At 46.9% G+C, this 21,573-nt stretch overlaps 1 long non-coding RNA gene across 1 annotated transcript in view; it reads left to right on the top strand.

Moving 5' to 3' along the window:
- The first annotated feature begins 2,688 nt into the window (after window positions 1–2,688).
- The window catches only part of LOC149524557 (uncharacterized), a 328,526-nt gene continuing 309,641 nt past the window's right edge, over window positions 2,689–21,573 (top strand). Inside the window, exon 1 of the long non-coding RNA XR_016349475.1 lies at window positions 2,689–3,464. This is a non-coding gene — a long non-coding RNA (uncharacterized LOC149524557). The remainder of the gene's footprint in view (window positions 3,465–21,573) is intronic.

Genomic DNA, 21,573 nt, shown 5'->3' with positions numbered 1-21,573 from the left:
CCTTACTCTAAAAGACACTTATTGCTCCAAAAGATTCTGACTTTCACCCATTATATTTGCAGTTGGTTTTATAATAGCAAAAGGTGAACATTCAAATCTGGGAGAAGATTGTTTTGTTCTAATCCTACCAGATCATTTGCAGAAGACCTCAATTAATGCCCAACAGTAGCTTCTCTTTCCCAACCCTCTAAAGAGACCCATTCTGTTTAGGGTCTAAATTCCTTATTTGAAGCAAGGACTGAATCTCCTGTATTTTGTGCAGTGTGGAACACTTTTCCAGAACTAAACAACCAACAATCCTATCAAAATAAACCAATTCTAAAATGGCAATAAACAAAAGAGAATACTTCTATATAGTATAGTGCCTTTTGGTTGAGAACATTTCTATGAAGTCAGCTCTTAATGTTACTGGCTTACGAGATTTACATAAATTAGTCATCATGTTTTCTCATTTTCCTTTTACATATGTATGGGTATTTGATGTGTGTGAAAAAATGTCAGGAGTATCAGAGCTCTATTTGCATTAGAATTTCCAGTGGAAATGTCAAGTGTGACCTTTTTCTTGTTTGGGTGGCTAATCCCATTTGAAATTCTTGCCATGCTCCCACAGAGGGTCAGTGCACTTCTGAATCAAACCACTGCACCTGCTGTAACTCCCCACTCCTCCTCTTCCTCCTTCATGTTATGACTGGAGGAACTTAAAGCTTACAAACTAGAGCAGAACCCTGTCTGAGTGCCTTGAATGGCCACAGTTAACATTACATCCCTGTGAATGGTGTAGTAAATCATTATGTTTTTAAATGTTATTTGTGGAAGTACAAAATTAAAGGGAAAATAGATGAAAAGATTAATGATTTGTGGCTTTGTACATTCGAAGTAGAGAAATAATCATTTTCCACAAACTTTAAAAAGGAATAATAAATGCCTTGCCCACCATGAAAGGAAAAAAAAAATAAAGAAATCTCGTGGTTGATGGGTCCTCTTGTATGTGTGAGATAAGATATAGTAGACTGACTTCTTTGGCTGAGGCCTCTACTGTGGCAAATCTACACAGACAATGTAAACAGGTGCAAATGGGTAGGATATCAATACATGTTTAGGCTACTTAAAGACAATGCTAAAATAAACTAAATCTGTTTGCCAATGCTTGGCTATGCTGACAGCTTCCTATTATAGTAGTCAAAGGTATTAACAGGAAAACTGGTTTAAAGAATATAACAATCTCTATTCCCCATAACAATTTTTTATATTAACATAAAATGAAGGAGCTTAGATAGAACATAGAAAGATCTTGTAACATATAAGAAAGCAACTTTTATAAATTGGTTTATTCCCAATTACATTTTGTTTTTTAAAATGTCACTTTATTTAAAGATTTACACCAGAAAATAATAATCAAAGATTAAGCTCTTGTTTCCTGTAGTAACGTGGATATTATCAGATTATGTCTCCTTTCTGAATCAGATGCCAGTCAAAGCTTTTGTGTCACACTGCTCCTATATTTTCAGGATTATACACTGAACCTGAATCAGGGTGCCTTTGAAATGAGCCCCTGACATTAAAGAGAGAGAAGGCAACTTCTGAACCTCTGTGGTTTAACATAAAACATGGTTAAAACACAGGACTGAGACACGTAGGTTTTTCTTCCTGACTCTCCTGACAGTTTATTGTGTGAACCGGAGCAAGTAACAGACTTGTGTCTCCTCTTAGATTTTTCCATCTGTACAATAAGAATAACTCACATTATGAAGATAAAAGGTGTCATGGAATTTGGAAATATTCCATACCAGTTTGCATGACATTAGGAATAAAATACTATAGCTTATTTAGTAATATAGAATGTGCTATATGATAGTGCATGCTCTTATATGAAGTATTACATGTGCAGTAAAGAGTGTGCAGTGTAATAGTTCTGTACTACAACAGAGTTGTTTGCAGCTCAGAATAATTTGACATTGTAAAACTTGAACCGCTCTGCACTTTCCAGCTGATGTCCCATCCCTATTTTTTTAAGCTGGTTAAAGATAGGAGGTTTCATAAAAGATGGGCAGAACTTGAAGGCTTCTGTGAACTGAAAAATGTTAATGGTTTAGCAGAGCACTTAGCTGAGATAAAATACCAGTCTTCAGAGAGTCTAATGAGGCAATCAACCACTGTAGATGGAAACCACAAACAGCTCCCACTGTTGCATATATATCCTGTAACATATCTTTGAACTCACGAGATGTGCTGTGTTTCTGGCAGCCCTCCTCACTTCCGTCCATTTCCTTTCAGAGCAGGAGTGGCGAATCTAAGGCCCAGGGGCCCAATGTGGCTCCTGGCTTACCTGGATCCAGCCCTTGAAGCTTGGGGCTCCCCCCTAGCATTGGGGAACTTTCACTGGTGCTCCAGCCCCCTTGCCATCCACCAATAGGGCTGGCACACAGAAAATTTACTAGCCTGGACCCCACTACGCTCTGCTGTGCAAGGGAAATGTGGGGAGTGTTTTTCTGCTTTTCAGTCAGGGGCCACACCAGTAAAGGTTTGGGTGTCATTTTGTTTTTGTTTTCTGTTTTTTGCTTCTGACTTGTATGCATCCCCCCCCCCCAACTGATTTTTCTGTGGGTCAGTAGCCCCCAACACAAAAGAGGTCCCTCACCCCTCTTTTAGAGGGTCCCCAACATCTAATTAAAATAGGCCTTGTGTGCCTTCCTCTAACTCCAGTGTTACCATGCAGAGACTGGCATTTGTTTGCTGGCTCCTACAACATACACCTGGTGGAACTAATGACTGAACCTGCAGCTCTTCTCCTGACGAAGTGAGCTGTACCAACAAATTAAATCGGTTTGTTTACCTAGTTAGACAAAATAAACAAGCAAACAGGAAGATGTTACCTTGCAAAATGACTCAGCATGGCATACGCGGATTGCTTGTTACAGGCTTTTTTGCTTGTTTGTAACTGTGGGAAAACCCGCAACCACACTAGGGCTGCTCGTGCAGGTGCCATGACTCACCCCTCAACAGAGCCTGCAATGACTCATGGCTCAGGCACCTTGCAGCAACTCAGCTGCATTGACTCAGCCCTCATGCATGCTGAATCTATCAGCTTGGCTTGGGTCAGATGACCACCAGGCACAGGTGTTCCACTGACTCTCCCAAAGCTGTGAGTTAATCTGTGCAACAGTGTTGTTCAGTTAGGAACCTGCCTGCTTTGTTATAGACGTTCAGGCTGTTCCTCTTATTCCAGACTGCTTTAGTCATATCCATGCCCTACTGTAACTTTGCTCCAGCTCTGCCTCCTGACACCCAGACCACTGGGCTGACTTAAGCCTGGCTTTGATACTCTGTCTGCATTTGGGGTGCCTGTGTACTCTGACCACAGTTTGTCATCTGACCCTGGTTTCAACAGTGATCCTAGGCCTGGATTTGATATTGCAGCTGGCTACCACCAGTAGGCATGACTGCCTGGAATCCACATCCAAACAGTAAGGAATGATCTAAGATGATAGGAACATATGTCACAACTTAAATTAAGGGCCATGGGATAGGGGTCTGTATGTCGGGAATGGGACTATATTTGTAAGACTGGGGCTTTTTAAATTCCAAAAATCTGTTTCATACTCTAGTTCATTGTGGTTAATTATTTGTTGATGATTATCTTGAGACTGTTTTTAAAGGCAACTTCTCTTGTAATAGATTTCATAAAAAAGTGACCCCATTGGGCACCAATGGCATTACTCTTGATTTACATCAGGGGAGTTGAAATCCAAATCAAATTCTTTAGGTACAATGCTGCTCTGCTGTTGTTAGAAATAACCCAGATTTTTCAAGCAACTGGTTTTGTATAGTTCCTTGTGTTTTGAAAACAGACTGTTTTGACAAGGATTACGTTATTCCTGTTGTTAAGGGTTAAGTTCTCTCCTTTCTGGAGTAGTAAAGCCTGATGGTCATGGAATACCAAAACAACAGTCTTCTGCAGGGATGGGGAAAGACAGTATAGATAGCACTGTGTTGTCTTTCTGTCTGATCTCACTGTGTAAGATTTTCCTAACAAGCAGCCTTAACTTCCACCTGTGTGGGTTGTAGGGCAACAGCAGGTGTCTGAGCTGAGACTAATATGAGACCTCAGTCCCACTGAGAACAGGAGGTTGTGGTATTTTTTTGGAAATGGGCAATTCTTGAGAAATGACTCTGAAGTTGGATGTTTATTTGCCAGATTTCCTGATTTGTATGGTTTGTCTGAAGAGCAAAGGGAATTAATGTTAACATTGATTTAAGAAAATATATATATATGAAAAATAGTTTCTGTGCAAGAAGCATCTAACAAGCTTTGTGAAGTTTGGGGCAAAGGCTCTGGTTCTCTTCACTGCAGGGGTACAAAACAAAGGTCTGATTCCACAGGGTAGTTTTCTTAAAGGGCTTATAGCATTGGTTTTGTCCATTGCTTCAGTTTCTCTCATTTGGCTCCCGAATTGCTTATAAACTATCTTGGGTTGAATAACGTGCCTTGGTGGAGTTTGGTTTATTAAAATAACATCCCTCTTCAACATAAACCAATCTTTCACCCACTCTATAGTTCCTCTAACACATTGACTGGGCACAATAGCTAGTCCCACATAGCCCAGGTCCTGTTGCATAGTAATTCCAAAAATCTTTTCCTCTTAAGACTCCTCTCCTTGCCCCTTTCCACACATTTGGATGGTATGGAGAACCTGTTCCAAGGTCCTTTCTGACCCTGGGTCTTCTGCAGGTGCCTTCCAGCTCCTTGCAGGACTTCCTTCCTTTGACTGAGTAGGCTCCCTCTTATAGGAAGTGACATCTCCAGAATAAAACCTTTCTATCTGTTAAGGACTGCATATAGGCTCCTCCCAGCAGACTGTGACACAAGAAGAGAGATGTTACAAATAGCTAAAGCTTTTGCAGTGGGGGGGCTTGAGTAGTTCAAGTCAAAGCTGAAATTTGTCTTCAAAGTTTTACTTGAAAAGAGTTTACCAATAGTAGCTTCCCAGTAAGTATATTAAATATATTGGCTAGAGCAGAACCATAAATAATCCACATTCATCTGATGTGTTGTGACAAGCAAGAAAGAACTGTGTGACGAGTCCCTTGGAAGCTGTTTCTGAGACACCTGCTGAGGCTGCTTTAAGTTATTGGGGGGTGGGGGTGGGGGGGGGGAGAGAAGTGGGAAGGGTGCTGAGACAGGATTGTGAGGAGTAAAAAAATGGCACTGGCAATACCCACCTTCTCAACTAGTCTGCCCAATAGAGTTGGCCAGACTCAAGCTTGTCATTTTCAAATGACCTTTTGCACGTAGGCTAACTAATCTTCATACCAGCCCTGTGAGATCACTGAGGCACTGTACACACAAATAATAATAATAATAAAAGTGGTCCCTTTGTTGGGATTTCCTGAGAATTCAGTCCAACTCCAGTCTTGTTACTTAGATTCCATTACTAGTATAGAATCAAACTACATTTGTCAATTAGGCTCAAGTGGAGGGGTAGATGCAGGGTATACCACACATCCAAAGTTTAATGAGGAGAGCTTGGTTTTGCCCATTCACTGGACACAGGACTTTTCTTTTGCTGCAGTCTTCTGTTGAAATACTCAATAAAGACAGTCCCTGCCCCAAGGTGCTCAGAATCTAGTAAGTTCTTCCCATTTTATAAATGGAGAAACTGAGACAGAGGTTATGGAACTTGATGGTCACACCAACTAGTCAAAATCAGAGTGATGGGGTCCCCCCCATGTGTCACCTGGAACTAGAGTATGAGGGAGCTCTCTGACTCACCAGCCTGAATACTCCCCCACAGTGCTGAGAAGGAGTCCAGGCTGGTGAGTCAGAGGTACCCTACTTACAGGTGGTACACAGAGATCTGCTTAAACTTGAGTTCCTGTCTTCCAGTACTTTCCTTACACTACTAAAGGCAACAATCATTCCAGCCCTGATTCAGCATAATGCTTAGACACATGCTTAATTTTAACCATGTGACTAGTTCCCTTGACTACAGTGGGACTGCTCACATGATTAAATACCTTCCTGAATTGGGACCTCTCTGATGTGTTGTAAAACCCTTCCTTTTCAGGATAACAAGCACCCACAGGTTTTCAGAATTTAGATATAAAATTTCCTAAAACACAACCTATCTGACAAATGCCACTAAGCACTGGATAAAATAAACATTAGATGGCTTGACAAGTAGATTTTTTTTAAGTTTCTGTATTTTATATTACAGTGATTTCAAACATATGTGGTTATAAGCTTATCAGATTTCCAAAAATGAACTTTCTATAAAAATCACACTGGGCCCCTCAGCTGTGTTTTCCTCCATTATTTATAGACAAATTGAAAACAAATGTCCTTTTTTTCCCCTAAAGGGCACAATGAACTGGAAACAGCTGTCAGAATGTGCCTTTCCTCCAGAAATCATCTGTAGTGTGAACTTATATTAAAGCCAAATTATTTCCTTCTATCTGAAGTGCTAGATTACATTTATTTAATGGTGGTTTCAGTGACAATTTAAATGGGAAGTAAAGAGAAAATTCTGATTACTGCAACAAGACTTTAAATGATCATTTTCAAAAAGCACTAAATGAGAACAGGAGAAAAGCTTTTCTGTGGCTGGGATTTGTTTATTTCTTATTAGTGTTAACTTTTGCATCAGGTTTTGGGGTCAGAATCTGTAGCCCTCAGTCAAAGTCAGTGAGTTTCTTCTCACGAGTTAGAGTTGCTGCAGGATTTGGACTATTATGAGCATATATCATATCCTGGTCTGCTCCAGTGTAGAAGTGGTCTTTTTAATCTAGTACACTTTTTTTCTCAGAGTACTCACTGCCAGATGTTTCACAGGAAAGCATAAAACCACCTAACTGCATTACCTTAACTTTACAGTATGAGAGGAAGTGAGGGGAGGATTCCCTGTTGAGGTTTACTGGTTATTAGTTTATGACCAGAAGCACGTAATATGATTCTAGAGCACATCTGCATTTATGGGAATTGCTTTTCATGAATAGGGTTCCGGATACACTAGAGTCCTGGATGCTTAAAAATCCACACATGCTGCAGGGGATTTCTGCTTGGCAGGGTGAATTTCACTGAATAACACTGAGTTTCTGTTGTGGAGCTATGCTATGTTTTTAATATAATGTTATAAAAAAATAACATGGGATTAGAGATCAGCATTTCTTGGGCCAAATTAATCCCTGTAGTAATATGCCATTGATACCAACAGCATCAATGCAGAATTAATTTTTTTTTTTTTGTTTTAATGAAACATCTTACTGAGGAACATGTTTATCTGTGTGATTGAGGGAGAAGTTACATACATGTCTGTTCTGTGTGTTAGATCTTTACATGTAAGGAAGCTCCCAGCATCTGTGTGGGCAGCCAGCACAATGGATACAAGGCTGTACTGTCAGGGAAGTGTTTCAATATCTGTTGTTGTTTGTCTTCCTTATTCTGAAATCATGAGAGGCTGATGTTCTCTGCTCAGAGAACAGGTACAGTGCTGGCAGCAGTTGTGCAGGCTTTCCTGTGTTGTACCACCATCCACAATGTGCTCAGGAGACACAGGAAAGCCAACTCCTTAGACAAGAGGAGTATTTGGTCCTGTGTTGATACAATCGTTGGCCCGTATGTAGTGTATGCCAACAAAGGTGCACAAAGAAGAGGTAAGTAACGATGAGGATAGGTCAGTCACGTGGTGATCTAGATGGTGTGGTAAGCGGGGGGAGTGTTGAAACAAAATACATTTTAGTATAGTCAAAAATGAAGTTACACAGCTAGAAACAAGGAATATATGCAATGCTATAGAATAGGGGACTATAGTCTAGAAAGCAGAGACTGTGAAAAGCAGTTTTGAGGTGAGGTCGTCCTAGCAGACAAGCAATGCAACACTGTTGCAAATAGGGCTAATGAATGCAATCTCTAAGGTATAAACAGAGGAGTAGTGAGTAGGACTGGGTGGCATATGGTCTGTATAGAATATTGATGAGATATCTTGGAATGCTGCATACAGATCTAATACAGGTTGGACCTCCCTGGTCCAGCACCCTCAAGTCCCGTATGAGGGAATTTGCGGGACAAGAGGAGGCCCTCTGATGCTAGCCCCTCAGTTTGCTGTCCCTCCCCGCAGCTAGCTGTTAGGGAAAAAAAACCTGCCCCCCCCGGTAAAAAGTTTGGCCAGGCCACTCTTGCTATAGTGGGCTGCAGTACTCCTCAGGAGAAACCGGCTGCACCCTTCCTGCATACCATTGCCTCTAGAAAAAGGGAAGGTGTGAAAAGGGGAAAATAGCCTCAGACTCTCCCACCCATCCATCACCTTGGCGTGAGAACTGCAGGGCTTACCTGGTCGCATGAAAGCTGCTCAGTTTCGGCCCAACCCCTGGGACACAGACCCCCCACTTCGTGACCTTTGGGCCATATATGGGAATATGCAAGCGCGGGAAAGCGATGTGCAGATTTGGGGATAAATACCCATCGCACAGTTTTCTCAAAGAGGTCTTCATAACACATGTACCACTGTACGTGTGCCTTCTCGCATACTTCAAAGCGCTGCCAGCCTGATCAACTGACCCTCCACCTTCCCCGACTCTCGGGAGTAACCAAGGCCTTTGCAACCGAACCGATATCTGTGAAATGTTCTGTGTGCCGTGTAAGTTGGTATGTATGATTTGATTTTTTTCTTGTTGTATAAGCTTAGTGTTGTAGTTGTTTTGGGTAGTACATAGAGTTTGTAGTTATCACTGTTATTTAATTAGTGTAGCTGGATATTTTTAGAATAGAGACTATTCCCCTTGCCATTCCCATCCTTATATCTGACACGTTTAACTGGAAATCATAGAATAAATACTGTAAATTCATTAACACAGTCTATTAAAAATCTCAGAATACTATAAATTCATCACTGTTATAAATAAATATTTTTTATTTGATAAAACGGTCCACCTGGTTCTGTCCTCCCCCCCTTGAGTATGCATCATCGGACCTGTGATTCTCGCGACACTAGCTCCTTTGGCCCAGCTACGCTGCCTGCTGGCCAGCCCTAGCCCTGGCTCTGCTGCTGGCCGGGCAGCATGCGAACCCAGCCCTGCTGCTGGGCAGCATGTGGCCCCGACTGTGCTGCTGCCTGGCACCTGTGGCCCCAGCCTGATGTCTCCTTGTGGGCTGCTGCAGCCACAGCTCCAGCCCCACTGCTGGGCAGCAAGCAGCCCCAATGACACTATTGCCGCCACCACCACCTGCGCTGCTGTGGCCCCGGCCAAGCTTCCCCTCCTGAGCTGCCATGGTCTTGGTCCCTTTGCCAGGTGGCAAACAGCCCCAATCACGATGTGCTGCCGCAAGGGCTGCCCAGGTTTCTGTGGCCCCGTTGCTACCAGACTCGCCGGACTGTGCTGGGCTCCCAGCTGCTGGCCCTCCTACTCCAAGGCGCGCTCATCCAGGAACATCCATAGTCATGGATGTTGCCGGATCAGAGAATCCCACATTTAAAAGGTGCAACCTCGCTCCAGTTTTTCAATATCCCTTTAAAAATATGGATAAAGTGCAGGAGAGCCATAAAAATGAATTGAAGGCTGGAGAAAAGGTCTGAGAGCTTAAGTCTCTAAGCTGGATGAACCCTTTCAAAAAAAAGAGACTGATGAATCGATTACAGTGGATAGCGCCTTCATAGGGAGAAAATACTTGCCACTAAAAGTCTTGTTAATGCAGCAGAAAAAGGTATAATAAGAATAAATGGCTGTTAAATTCAAACGAGAAATTTAAGCACAACAATTTAACAGTAAGGGTGATTAGCTGCTGTAACTAACTATTAAGAGAAATTCCAGAGTTTCCATTTCTTGATGTCTTCATATTAAGACTGGATATCTTTTTGGAAGATACTCTTCAGTCAAACACCAAGTTATGGGGGAACAAAACAAAAATAACAGTGAAATTTAATAGTCTGATCTACAGGAAGTCAGGATAGGTGATCTAGCTGTTCCATATGGCCTTAAATTGTATGAAATAGGATGACTTATGCTATGAACATCTGTGCAGTAGATACTAGACTCAGAGTCTAAGCAACAGCTCATTTCACACAGGCTAGCCCTTGAACAGTTTGGGAAATCATTTAAAAATAATTCAGCAGTTGTTATACAACTTTGTTATATCACAAGACCAGAGTAGTTCTTCCGGATTTAGGTCCTGTTGGATCAGGTCCAGTTTGAATGTCTTTCATTTCTATAGTGACTCTAAATCTGCATGTTAAAACTTTGTCAGATAACAGCTTTCCCTCACATGCACACTTAAAGGAAGCTTTCCATTTTTATTTATTAGCCCTTTGCAACACACAGCTTTCCCTCACATGCACACTTAAAGGAAGCTTTCCATTTTTATTTATTAGCCCTTTGCAACACACACATTCAAATATCCACAATAGAAAAAGAATTTCTCATGTTGCTGTTTTGACTGTCTGTAAACAATCTTCTGTAAGCCTACCCAAGAACAGAAATAGTTCACAACTATGCAAAAGCTAGTAAGAACAGTCTTTACAATGGGAGGGGCTAAAAATGAAAATAGTGAATGAAGGCTTTGATACTGTAGAATGCTGTAAAATTTCTGATAGCTGAGAGGGGTAATAAGAGAGAAAAGCTCTTCAGCCTGTGGTTTAAATTAAAGGGTGTGTCCCCTGCAAATTCTGAGTTTGAGAATTTGGAGAGATTGAGGTGTAAATGTTGCACCTCACATTTGAAAATGCTTTATTTTCCATTTCAGCACCTCTGTTCTAGCTACCTAGTTCCCACTCCCTAAAAAACAGACTTCCCCCATTCCTTATATTCCAGCTCGAGATATGCACAACCTGACACAATGGTCTTTAGCAGCCTTATTAAGGGTCCTGTCACCTGATGGGACATGGGTCAGCAGAAGAACTCTGCTACCCTCTAATACAGAAGTTAATGCCAGAGGCCACTGATTCTCTCTCTCTCTTTCTGCAGACGTAGCTTATTGGATGCTCAATTTTTAAGACAACTTGGTCTGTTTCTCAGAGCTGCTGAGGTGTGTTTTTATGAGCCCTTTAGAAACAGGGGAACTTCTAAGCCAATCACCCATTTCCTGAAATTAGGAGGAAAGTTCTTTTATAGTCACAATATTGAAAAATTATGCATTATTTTGTGGTATTTATTTACATCTGCCCAAGTATCTGCTTCAGGCTACTGCTGGACAAGATGAACCATATGGAAATGTCTATGTTCCACAGAATAAGCAGAATCAAGACTAGTAATGACTTCCTGATTCTAAAGCCTGTGTGTGTACACAGTCACATGTATATGGGCTCATAAGATTGTGTAGGTATTTCATAAGAAGGAGAGTGTGTATCACAGTACGTCGATTGTTAAAATACTTGATTTTAAATGTACTTGGTCTACTGATCTCTAGAAAGAGAGAGATCTTTTATTGTGTTATACACATCCTTTCCCATCTTTCTGGCTTGTTGATTCATGAATGCTAGAATTATGTTCTCTTTCATATTTTGCATTTTACAAACATTGAAATAATCAAGCAAGGAAGTGTTACCTGTCAAGTGAAGACATCGACGACTCGCCTTTGTTTTTGATTCTCATCTGCAGAAAACACTCTCCGTAATTGGGCACGATGGAAGTACAATACCCATCAGAGCCGAACTACTGCCTATAGCGCACACAATGCTCTTTGTCTCATATTGCAACCAATGATGAACAGATGGATCTTTAGTCAGGGAACAAATTATAGAGCACCATTTGGTCATTGTATGGTTCATATTCCCGTCCAGCTGCCTCCTTTTTCTGTCCTCTTGAAGCATATTGAAAATTGAGGATTTCTTATAATCTAGGATGAAAAATATCTTTTCCTATGGCTGTAAGCCGTGTTCCTACTTATGATTTCCATAGCATCTTTAAGAAAAATTAGTCTAGCAAAAAAAAGCGAGATCAGCAAAAGCTAAGCTAAGAAAAGGTGAGATCAGCAAAAGCTAAGCTAAGAAAAGGTATCTGTCAAGTGAAGAAAGCTGACAATCATGTTCATATGAAATTTAATTTGTGTGTCTGAGTATTGGGCAAGAAAACTTTCCCTACTGAAATACAGGCAATTCTCGTCATAGAATACTAGAACTGGAAGGGACCTCAGGAGGTAAAGTCCAGTCCCCTGCTCTCCTGGCAGGACCAAGCACCATCTAGATCATCTCTAGACAAACACCTGTCAACCTGCTCTTAAATATCTCCAATGATGGAGATTGTACAACCTCCCTATGCAATTTATTCTAGCACTTAACCAGTTAGGAAGTTTTTCCTAATGTCCAATTTAAACCTAATGTCCAATTTGCTGCAATTTAAGCCCATTGCTTTCTATCCTATCATCAGAGGTTAAGGAGAATAATTTTTCTCCCGCCTCCTTGTAACCAGGGCAGTAAGTGTATCCAGTTAAACAAACCTGCTAATCAGTTAATGCTACTGGCTACATGCAAACTTCCCCCTCCCCTCGTGGCTCTGTCAGTAAATTGTTAGTGGTCTGGTCAGCAGGCTGGCTCAGTCCCGGCTCGTGCTGGGTCCCGGCAGCTACTCCAGCTGCGGCTCTGCGCTGAAAGTACTTAAGGAGCCAGGACGGCAGACAGGCTGGCTCTGTCCCAGCCCGCACTGAGTCCCGGCAGCTAACCTCTGCTGGGGAGGGTCATATTTCCTAGACTTTTAATCATTTTTGTTTCTCTACTCTGGACCTTCTCCAGTTTCTCCACATATTTCCTGAAATGTGGTACCTAGAACTGGACATAGTACTCCAGTTTAGGAGCATTTAGTCTTGTGTTTAGATTTGATAGCTACGCTGAAAATTAGGCATATCGGGTTCTGTACAAATGTAACGTTAATATGTCAGTTCAGATGGTTTAGGCACGGTATCAGACATCTGTATAATCATTCATTTGATAAAGAATGTCCTCTGGATAATTGGAACTTTTTCAAATGGGGAAATCTACTCACTCAAATAACATCCACTATCATTTGTGGGTGCAGTTCTGTGCACACATCCTCTCTGAGCCAAAGATTGTGCATGGTTCAGACTACACTGAAATCAACAGGAAGTAACGTGATTTGGGATGATAGCTTTAGATATACTGGGTGAAATCCTCACCCCATGGAATTCTGTTGCAAAATCGCCTGACTTCCATGGAACAGGATTTCACCCTTCATCTTAATTTTTAAGAGGAAAAAATAAAACGAGTGCTTTTGCACACACTGTTATTCAGATTTCTTGATCTGTCATCTTCATCCTGGAGGTGGCTGCATTTCATCGGTCCTTTCTGTATTTACCTTGTATAGTGATTTTGAACAAAATACATAACATGTAAAACTCTTGGAGTTCAATATTGGATATTTTTATAGTGCAAAACTCCAACCAAAATTATTTGGAGTTTAGCTTTAAGAGCTGCGTTTAAAAAAGTGTGAGGGTGTGATCTGGCACTTACTGAAGTATCTTCCTCAAAGACCAACTCCAGTGTCCCATTGAGTTTAAATAAAGTTTTGCATGGGCAAGAAATGCGGGATTGGATTTTGGGAGTGTTCCGTTGTATTATTCTTTGGCTGGAGTAGAAAGTGAATGGGTGAGTAAAACAGGGTGCAGTGTTACCTTTTCCTATGGTGTACTCACTAACTACAAGAGATGGTTTCATGTTTGAATTTGTGGTGTTGCATTTAAAAATTAAATTGAGTGGAATATACTTTGAATTTCATATAACTTTGGACTCTTGCTTTCCTTGTAACTGAGACGGTTTGTTTATTTCCCCCCCCAAAAAAACCCCAAAACAAACCCCTGATGGTTAATTTCCTTGCTGAAATGACCCGTCAAGAGAGACTGCTTTGCCCCAGAGCAGTGGTCCCCAATGCGGTGCCTGTGGGTGCCATGGCACCCGCCGGGGGATTTCTGTGCACCCGCTGAAACATCTGGGCTGGCTCCGCCCCCGGCACATGCATGGTGCCGACTCCGGGCGCGGGACGCATGGGCGGCCCCTCCCCTGGGTGCATGGCACATGCACAGGGCCAGCCTGGGGTGCATGGTGGCCCCAGCCCCGGCCCCAGGGCACATGTGCGGCGCGTGGCTCGTGGGCGGCCCCGGGTGCGTGGTCCATGCGTGGTGCCGGCCCCTGCCCTGGGCGCACGGCACATGCGCAGTCCCGCCCCCGGGTGCATGGCTTGTGGGTGGCCCCGCCCCCGGGCACGCGGTGCATGCGTGGCCCTGCCCCCGGGCACGCGGCAGCCACGCAACGTTGGGGACCACTGCCCCAGAGCGATTACAATCCGTGTGTTAGACTTGTGGAGACAATTGATCTGAAGGCAAAGACACACTGTTTTAGGAGCATCAATTTATGCCCCAGGCTCACCTGCCACTAGCCATGCACAGCCCTCACCTTCCTCCTACAGACCAGGTTTTGACATTCTTATTCACAACAAGAGGTCCTATATTCAAGGAGTGATTCTACAGATGCCTGTGAAACTCAGAGTAAGGTATTATGTACCGTGAATAAGGGGATCAGAATCTGCCTATTTGGCCAGGAGTCGGACCAGGAGTAATATGTAGGCATGTGTTTCTGGGACCATAAGCACTGCACCAATGACCTAATAGAACCAGAGGGGATGGCAAGAAAAGGAAGATCATAACAGCTAATGGTCTTTTTTTGGCCTTAAGTATTTCAGGTGCATTGTAAAGGGTCTCATGTCAGCGGGTGGGGCACCGTTGACTCCCTGCACTGGCAGCCATCCTGAGAGTCAGAGAGTTTGGGGTGGCCATGGCCCGTGGTCAGGGAAAGCTGCAAATATACCCAAAGTCTGAGGCAGTCTGACCAGCCACGGCCCTGGGTAAGGTGAGGCAGCAAATATACACCAAGTCTATAATAGTCTGGGCGCTCGAGACTGGTTGCGGGCCGAGTTGAGGATCGGCCCTCCTAGCTCATTGGAGAACCAACAAGTGCATGGGTTTTGGCCCTACAGGGGGGAACCTGTCTCCCACAAGAAGGGGTGGCAGGGATGCAGGCCCTCCCTACTCCAACGCACCCTGGCCCAGGGCCCTAACAGTGACCACTTTCCAACCCCCACTGCGGGCCTACCTGATTCTAGTGATGGTCCAGTGGATCCTCAGGAGTCAGTGGGGCTGGCAGGGTGTCTATGGGCTCTGGGTCCATCAGGGCTTCAGGTGGGCCAGCCTAGTTGTTGGCAAGGGTTCCCGTGGGATCAGCATGGCAGCCAGTGTCTCCGCAGCCCAGGCCAGGGCTCGAGTTGGCAGGGATCCAGGGAGCCCAACCCAGTCCTTGGGCTGGGGGCAGCATGGCAAATGCCTACACTGTGGGAGCTTGGGCTAGCCGTCAGCTTGGCTCGGCTCCTTAGCTCAGACTGAGCCAGTGGCTCTTATAGCCCCAGCCCCACCCTCTGACATCCTGTGGGTGGGGTTAGGTGTGGCTGGACCTGTCCGCCAAGGGGTCAGAGGGCACTTCCGCTTCTGGGTCAGCGGGCAGCCATGTTGCTGTCCCAGACTCATTACGCTCTACCCCCTTGCCCCTGAAGTCCAGGCCCCAGTCTTTGGAGCTGGATTTTAGCTCCTCTCCTGGGCATGAAAAAAAATCCACGTTCAGTTGGTCTCTACCTGCTCGATTCCGTACTCAGAAGGCATATTGCTGGAGTGCCGGGTACCATCGTGTCAGCCGGCAGTTGGTGTACTTAATTCAGTGTAGCCACTGAAAAGGGGCATGGTCCTTCTCCGGGACACAGGTGCCCTAGGTGTCCAGTGGCCGGGCTGTCTAATTGAAGAACTGCTTTCCGATATTGACGGGGCACGAAAGTTGCATTCGTTCCTCTTGGGTTTGGGGATCTCGGGAAATGCACTACAGATGGTCTGAGACCAACTCAAATCGGGGACACCTAAGTGCACATTGAGAATCTTTGACCACTCTATTGACCCATGTGACCTGGTCAAAGGTCCGTGCCAGGATGGGATCTTCCCACTGGTCACAGCCAAAATCTGCACGGGGGTCCAGTATAGAGGCCCCGGGCCCTGTCTGGGGAAGGACTGGAACCTGACTTTCTACTGTCCCCTCTACCCTATGTGGCTTCTCAGGTGCCCCTTCTGTCAAGCTATGGGCCCCTGGGTGGTATCCCCCGTTCTCCAGAGGGTCTCCCTTGAACGCGTTCTGCACCTCCAGCCCCTTCAGGCTGACTTCTTGCAACAAGCTCCCAAAGTTGGGCCAATCACGTCTGAGGATAATGAGATAGGTTGGGGGCTACACCCTTCTGTCACCCTTGTTATGGTCATCAGTAGCCGTATCCAGAATAGGTTCGGACATCTCTGTGAATACATTGAGTCTTAACTCCCTCTGTCAGTTGGGCTTCTGGGGCAACCCACTGCTGGATGAGGGTCTGTCTGCAACCCAAATCTATGAGGGCGATCCAGACCCGACCTTAACCAAGACGGTCAAGTTAAGGGGAGATTGGGGTTGGACGCAAGACTCCCCAGCACAGACCTGTCTAAGATTACAGTCTACATAGGTGCAATCCTGTTGCAAATGTCCGGGTCACCCACAGGAGAAACAGGGTCCCAATTCGGCCCTGTAGTGGGGTGCGGCCGCCCACTGATCCGAAGGCAGAGGAACCCCTCTGGGAACCATTTTGGGCACAGCATAGCCCTTCCTCATCACCTGACTGGAAGTCATGGGGAGGGGCCAGGACTATAAGTAGCAAGGCTGAGAGCTCAGTCTGGTCCCAGCCTCTGGAGGAGCCAGAGGCTTGCATAGAGCTCTCTGCCTGGGAGGCCAAGACCTAGCTTTGGCCTGCAACTGCCTGTGACCCAGAGGAGTCAGAGGCCTGCTCAGTGCTCCCATTTGGGGAGACTGAGGCTTGGGCCAGGCCTCTGAGTGCGGCTGCCCCAGAGGACCTGCCAGGACCCCGATGCCAGCCTGTACCCTGAGACTCTGAGAGCTCATCGGACCTGCAAGGCCTGCCAGCTGAGCCGGACCCTGAGGACCAGCTGGATCCTAAGAGCAGGTGGCGGTGTGCTGGTTGGCTGGGTCAGAGCACCCGCTGGAGCCTCTGGACTTGAAAGCGGCTGCGAACTGGATCAGACTGCCGGGACCCCAGCCGGAAGAGACCACCCTTGACTCTGTGAGCTGCCAGAGTCAGGTACCCACTGAGGGGGAGAAGGGAAGTGGCCCAGAGGATAGCAAGTAAAGGCCCTAGGCTGGCACGTTTCAGGCTGGAGCCTCTGCTGAGCCAGCAGCAGCTGCTCTGCTGCATCTAGGGCTCTGGGCCGGGGTGCAGTGGAGTGGGTGGGCCTGCGCGCCTCCCCCCCCCCCCCCCCCCCCGCCAGCCACCTGCTGGATGGCAGTCTTCCCCTCACTGCTGACGCGGGTGAACTGCCTGCACCCCTCCTGAACAAGGAGACCCCAAGCCTGTGTGTTTGCTGCCATTCCCTGAATCAGGGCCTGGCCTCCCCTTCACTGAACCTACTGTGTGTGTTTGTTGCCCTGCCCTAGGCCCAGAGCTCACTGAACTTAGAGATTGTCTGCGTTGCTTTGTTGCCCTGCCTGAACCAAGGCTGAGCCTTACGAACTACTCTTTTAAACAGTGGGATTATCTGTGGCCCCGCCTGAATTAGGGCCAGGAGCCTGAACTGACTGATCGTTGCTGCCTGGCGAGAACCAAGGTCTGGGCCTAGGAACTGCTAAACAGTTACTTGCTGGTCCGCCCTGAACCAGAGGCCTCCCAATTAAGGGTTTATTTCCCTTACCTGGGACAGGCCCAGGGTGTACTGAACTTGTGACTGGTTGTTTGTTGCCCCGCCCTGACCTAGGGCCAGGGCCCACTAAACTGTTTTTGTTGTCCCGCCCGGAACAAGGCCTGGGCTCCTGAACTTGTAATTGTGTGTTTGCTGCCTGCCCTGCCCCAGGGCCAGGTCTTTGTTACTCTTAAAACTATATTGAACACATTGCCTCTCTCCCTGACCTGAGCAAGACCGGGTTGTGGAACTATTGACTAGGGGATTATTTTAAGTGGCTGTGTAGTGGGGCCCAGTGGTCGCCCACTGACCTCTGGGAGGCCTCCCTGGCTTACAGGGCCATCCCGTTCGGTGGGCCCCTCCAAGTCAGGGGTGTTGTTTGCTGCTTGTTTCTCCTAGGGCCTATGTCTTTGGTGCCTGGACATTGTCCTCCCTGCCCATGGTTTTGGGCTCGGCCTCTAAGACTCCTCTTGAGGCTGGCCTTCCCCTCTAGGCCCAGCCATCATACGTGCTGGGGAAGGCCCCAAACTAGGGTCAGGCTTAGCTCTCGATCTCTGGGGACCCACAGGGGCTTCTGCCACTAGAAAGTTTTCCTTCAGGGCGACTACCCAAGTTAGAGTTGGGGGCCGGTGGCGGAGTATCCAGGCTCTGTCTTGGGGAGGTAAGATATGGGCTAGTTGTTCAAGGGCTATATCCCTCAGCACCTCCTGTACGGTCCGGTTCTCTGGACGTAACCAGCAACAGGCAAGATCCCGAATTTCCTGGGCAATGGCCTGGGGCTGAGCCCCTGCCGAATAGATAACCATCCGAAGGCGCCACCGAAAGGTCTCAGGGTGGAAAGTGGTATATCTAAGGCATCCAGAATAGCGGCCTTTACCTGCACGTAGTCTCTGGCTGCTGCAGGGGAGAGCCCTTGGTAGGCTGTCTGGGTGAGGCCACTCAAGTAGGGACAATTATGGTGTGGCCTACTGTCCCTGGGGCCATCCAGCCACCAAGGCCACCCTTTTGAAAGTTTCCAAAAATGCTTCTGGGTTGTCCTCTGGCCCCATCTAGGAAAGACGGATTGGTGGTGCAGTGGCTGGCGAGGCTGTAGCCCCTGCCACTGGGTTGTCTGCAGATAAGGGAACTAATGCGGCCAGTTGCTGTTGTTGCTCCTGATTTTGGGCCATCAATTGCTGAAGCAACCACTCCTGCTGTGTAGTGAGGCATTGGAGCAACAGCTCTCGCTGCTGCTGCTTCTCCATGAAGAACTTAATAAGTGGCTCCATGGCCATGGAGTCCGTAGTTCCCTAAATCTGAAAACCCTAGGTTTCAATAATCCCCTTATGTGAGGGGATGGGCGTACCCACATTCTCCACCACGTGTAAAGGGTCCCACGTCAGTGCTTAGGGCACAGCTGACTCCCTGCACTGGCAGCGACCCTGGGAGTCTGACAGTTTGGGGTGGTCATGGCCTGCAGTTAGGGCAGGCTGCAAATATATACAATGTCTATAATAGTCTAGTGGGCCATGGCCCTGGGTCAGGATGGGGTGGGGGGGACAGCAAATATATACCAAGTCAATAATTGTCTGGTTGCTCAGGACTGGTTGCAGGCAGAGTCAAGGATGGGCCCTCCTAGCTCAGTGGAGAGACAACAAGTGCATGGGTTTTGGCCCCACAGTGGGGAACCTACCACCCAGGGGAAGAGGTGGCCGGGGGGGAGGGGGAAGGACAACGTGGGCCCTCCCTACACCAGTGCATTCCAGCCCAGGGCCCTAATAGCAGCGAGGCGGCAGCAGGGCTCCAGGACAGTAACGCGCCATCTTGATCAGTGGGTCAATAGGGCTCCAAGCCACAGCGTGCTGCCCACCTGACCTCCATTTTTTTCAGCGGTCCCATAGTCAGCTGTCCCTGGGCCGCTTTCAACCCCCACTGCAGACCTACCCAATTCTGATGATGGTCCGGTGGATCCTCGAGTGACAGCAGGGCTGGCAGGGTGTCCATGGGCTCCAGGTCCAGCAGGGCTCCAGGAGGGCCAGCCCAGTTGTTGGTTCCCGCCAAGGGTTCCGGCAGGGTCAGTGTAGGCTCAGGCAGTGGCTGGTATCTCTGTAGGCCAGCGTTGGCAGGGGTCCAGGCAGCCCACCCCAGTTCGCTAGCTGGGGGCAGTGTGGCTGAAGTCTACACTGTGCAAGCTGGGACCAGGCATCTGCTTGGCTCGGACTGAGCCTGTGGCTCTTATAGCCCCAGACCTGCCCTCTGACTTCCTGTGGGTGGAGCTAGGTGGGGCTGGATCCGCCCGCCAAGGGGTCATAGAGGGCACTTCCTCTTCCAGGTCCACAGGCAGCCATGATGCTGTCCCAGGGTCATTACAGCATACACAGGAGCAGTTGGTAGTCAGGAATTGGCTGGATGGCCCATCCTTTAACCTTGGATGCCTAATTAGGACTTTTGGATAACAGATTTGAAAATTGCGGGTGTGGGCAAAGGTTTTTAAACAGTGAACAAATACATTTTTTTTCTTTAAGCGCTAACGTTAACACTGGAAAAGTGATGTTTAATACAAAAGAGAAACAATACTAAAGATCCCAAATGAACAATACAAACACTATTATCCAAGAAAACACTAGGATACAAAAGACACATGCCACTTTACTGCTATGGCTTTGTGTTGTTTCCCAAGTATAGATTTTTTTTTTTTTTAATTCAGGACAAAGAAATCACCAGGAAATATAAACTCCTAATTGGTCTGGATTTCTAAATAAAGACTGGCTTGAATTCTGCAAGATCCCAATGAGTTCACCTTTTGAGAGATGGCTTTGCTGATGCGGAGGCTTGAGGGGCTTTGATGTATTTGAAGAGGGAGCTAAGGGAGAGACCCTGATTTGTCTCTTCCTCTCTCTTCCCCTTTTCCCCATGCTCAATCACAGGCTTTGAAGGACACAGCAGCTTTGGACTAATGGGGCTTTCAACTGACCCAAGCGCCTGACAATCCTCCTGGCACGGAGGATGCGGATGTTCATTAATGATAATGTGTGGGGGCAGTGGGGCCTGGTGACTCATTAGTGCAGCCTGTGGGCTGGTGGCGGGGGTTGAAAAGTTAAGGACGCTGGAGGGTGCTGCGGCGTCCCCCGGCCTCATTTGCATCTCAATGTGACCTGCTTGTTGACTCAGTGCCTGGCGCTTCGGCAGCTCCCACCAGAATTGGCCTTTGTTGGCTTGAGCTCCGGTCAAGTCCACTCGCGGCCCCAGGGGAGTCGGGCGCTTTGAGTTTGCTCAGTCAGGCAGAACACGCAACAGGAAGGAAGGAAGGGGGCTTCTCCGCCTTGCCATTGTCTGGGCAACAGGGCTTAAGCTGCCCAAATGAGTCCGCAGTCTATAAGGTGCACTTGAATCCCTCGCAAATCCGCTCAGTGTGGAGCACGAGGGAGCCCAGACAGGGACAGATGGTGCAAGCCCCCTTTGTTTCGTGTATGGAAATAGTCTCTCCCCTCCCCCATTTACTGTGAGGTAGCCTGCTCTTTTCACTGTTTGTCCCCCTCCCCTCCCCGCCCAGCTTTAGCACGTCCCAGAGATCAGAAGACAATTCAATGCTGGGTTGATCCCTGCAAAGCACCTCTCCCCTGGCAGCGGGGCTGCTTTGTCTCTCAAGCCCAGCTTTGCCGCAGCGACAACGCTGGTGTCCCTGGGGCTTAGGCTCACACCGGAGCTGGGCTTTGCCTTTTATCCTTCCGCAGAGCAGCCGGGACAGACAGACAATGGCCCCTCTGCTGCGGGGGCAGGGGGGTGCCGAGCACTTGGGTGGATGGGGATGGAGGCCTTCCCACGTGGCGCAGACTAGTTCCGAGGGGTAC

This window comes from Pelodiscus sinensis, chromosome 4 (assembly GCF_052426305.1).
Source record: "Pelodiscus sinensis isolate ZL-2025 chromosome 4, ASM5242630v1, whole genome shotgun sequence".
In the NCBI taxonomy this organism is placed as follows: domain Eukaryota; kingdom Metazoa; phylum Chordata; order Testudines; family Trionychidae; genus Pelodiscus; species Pelodiscus sinensis.
This window is presented reverse-complemented; position numbering and strand designations above follow the sequence as displayed.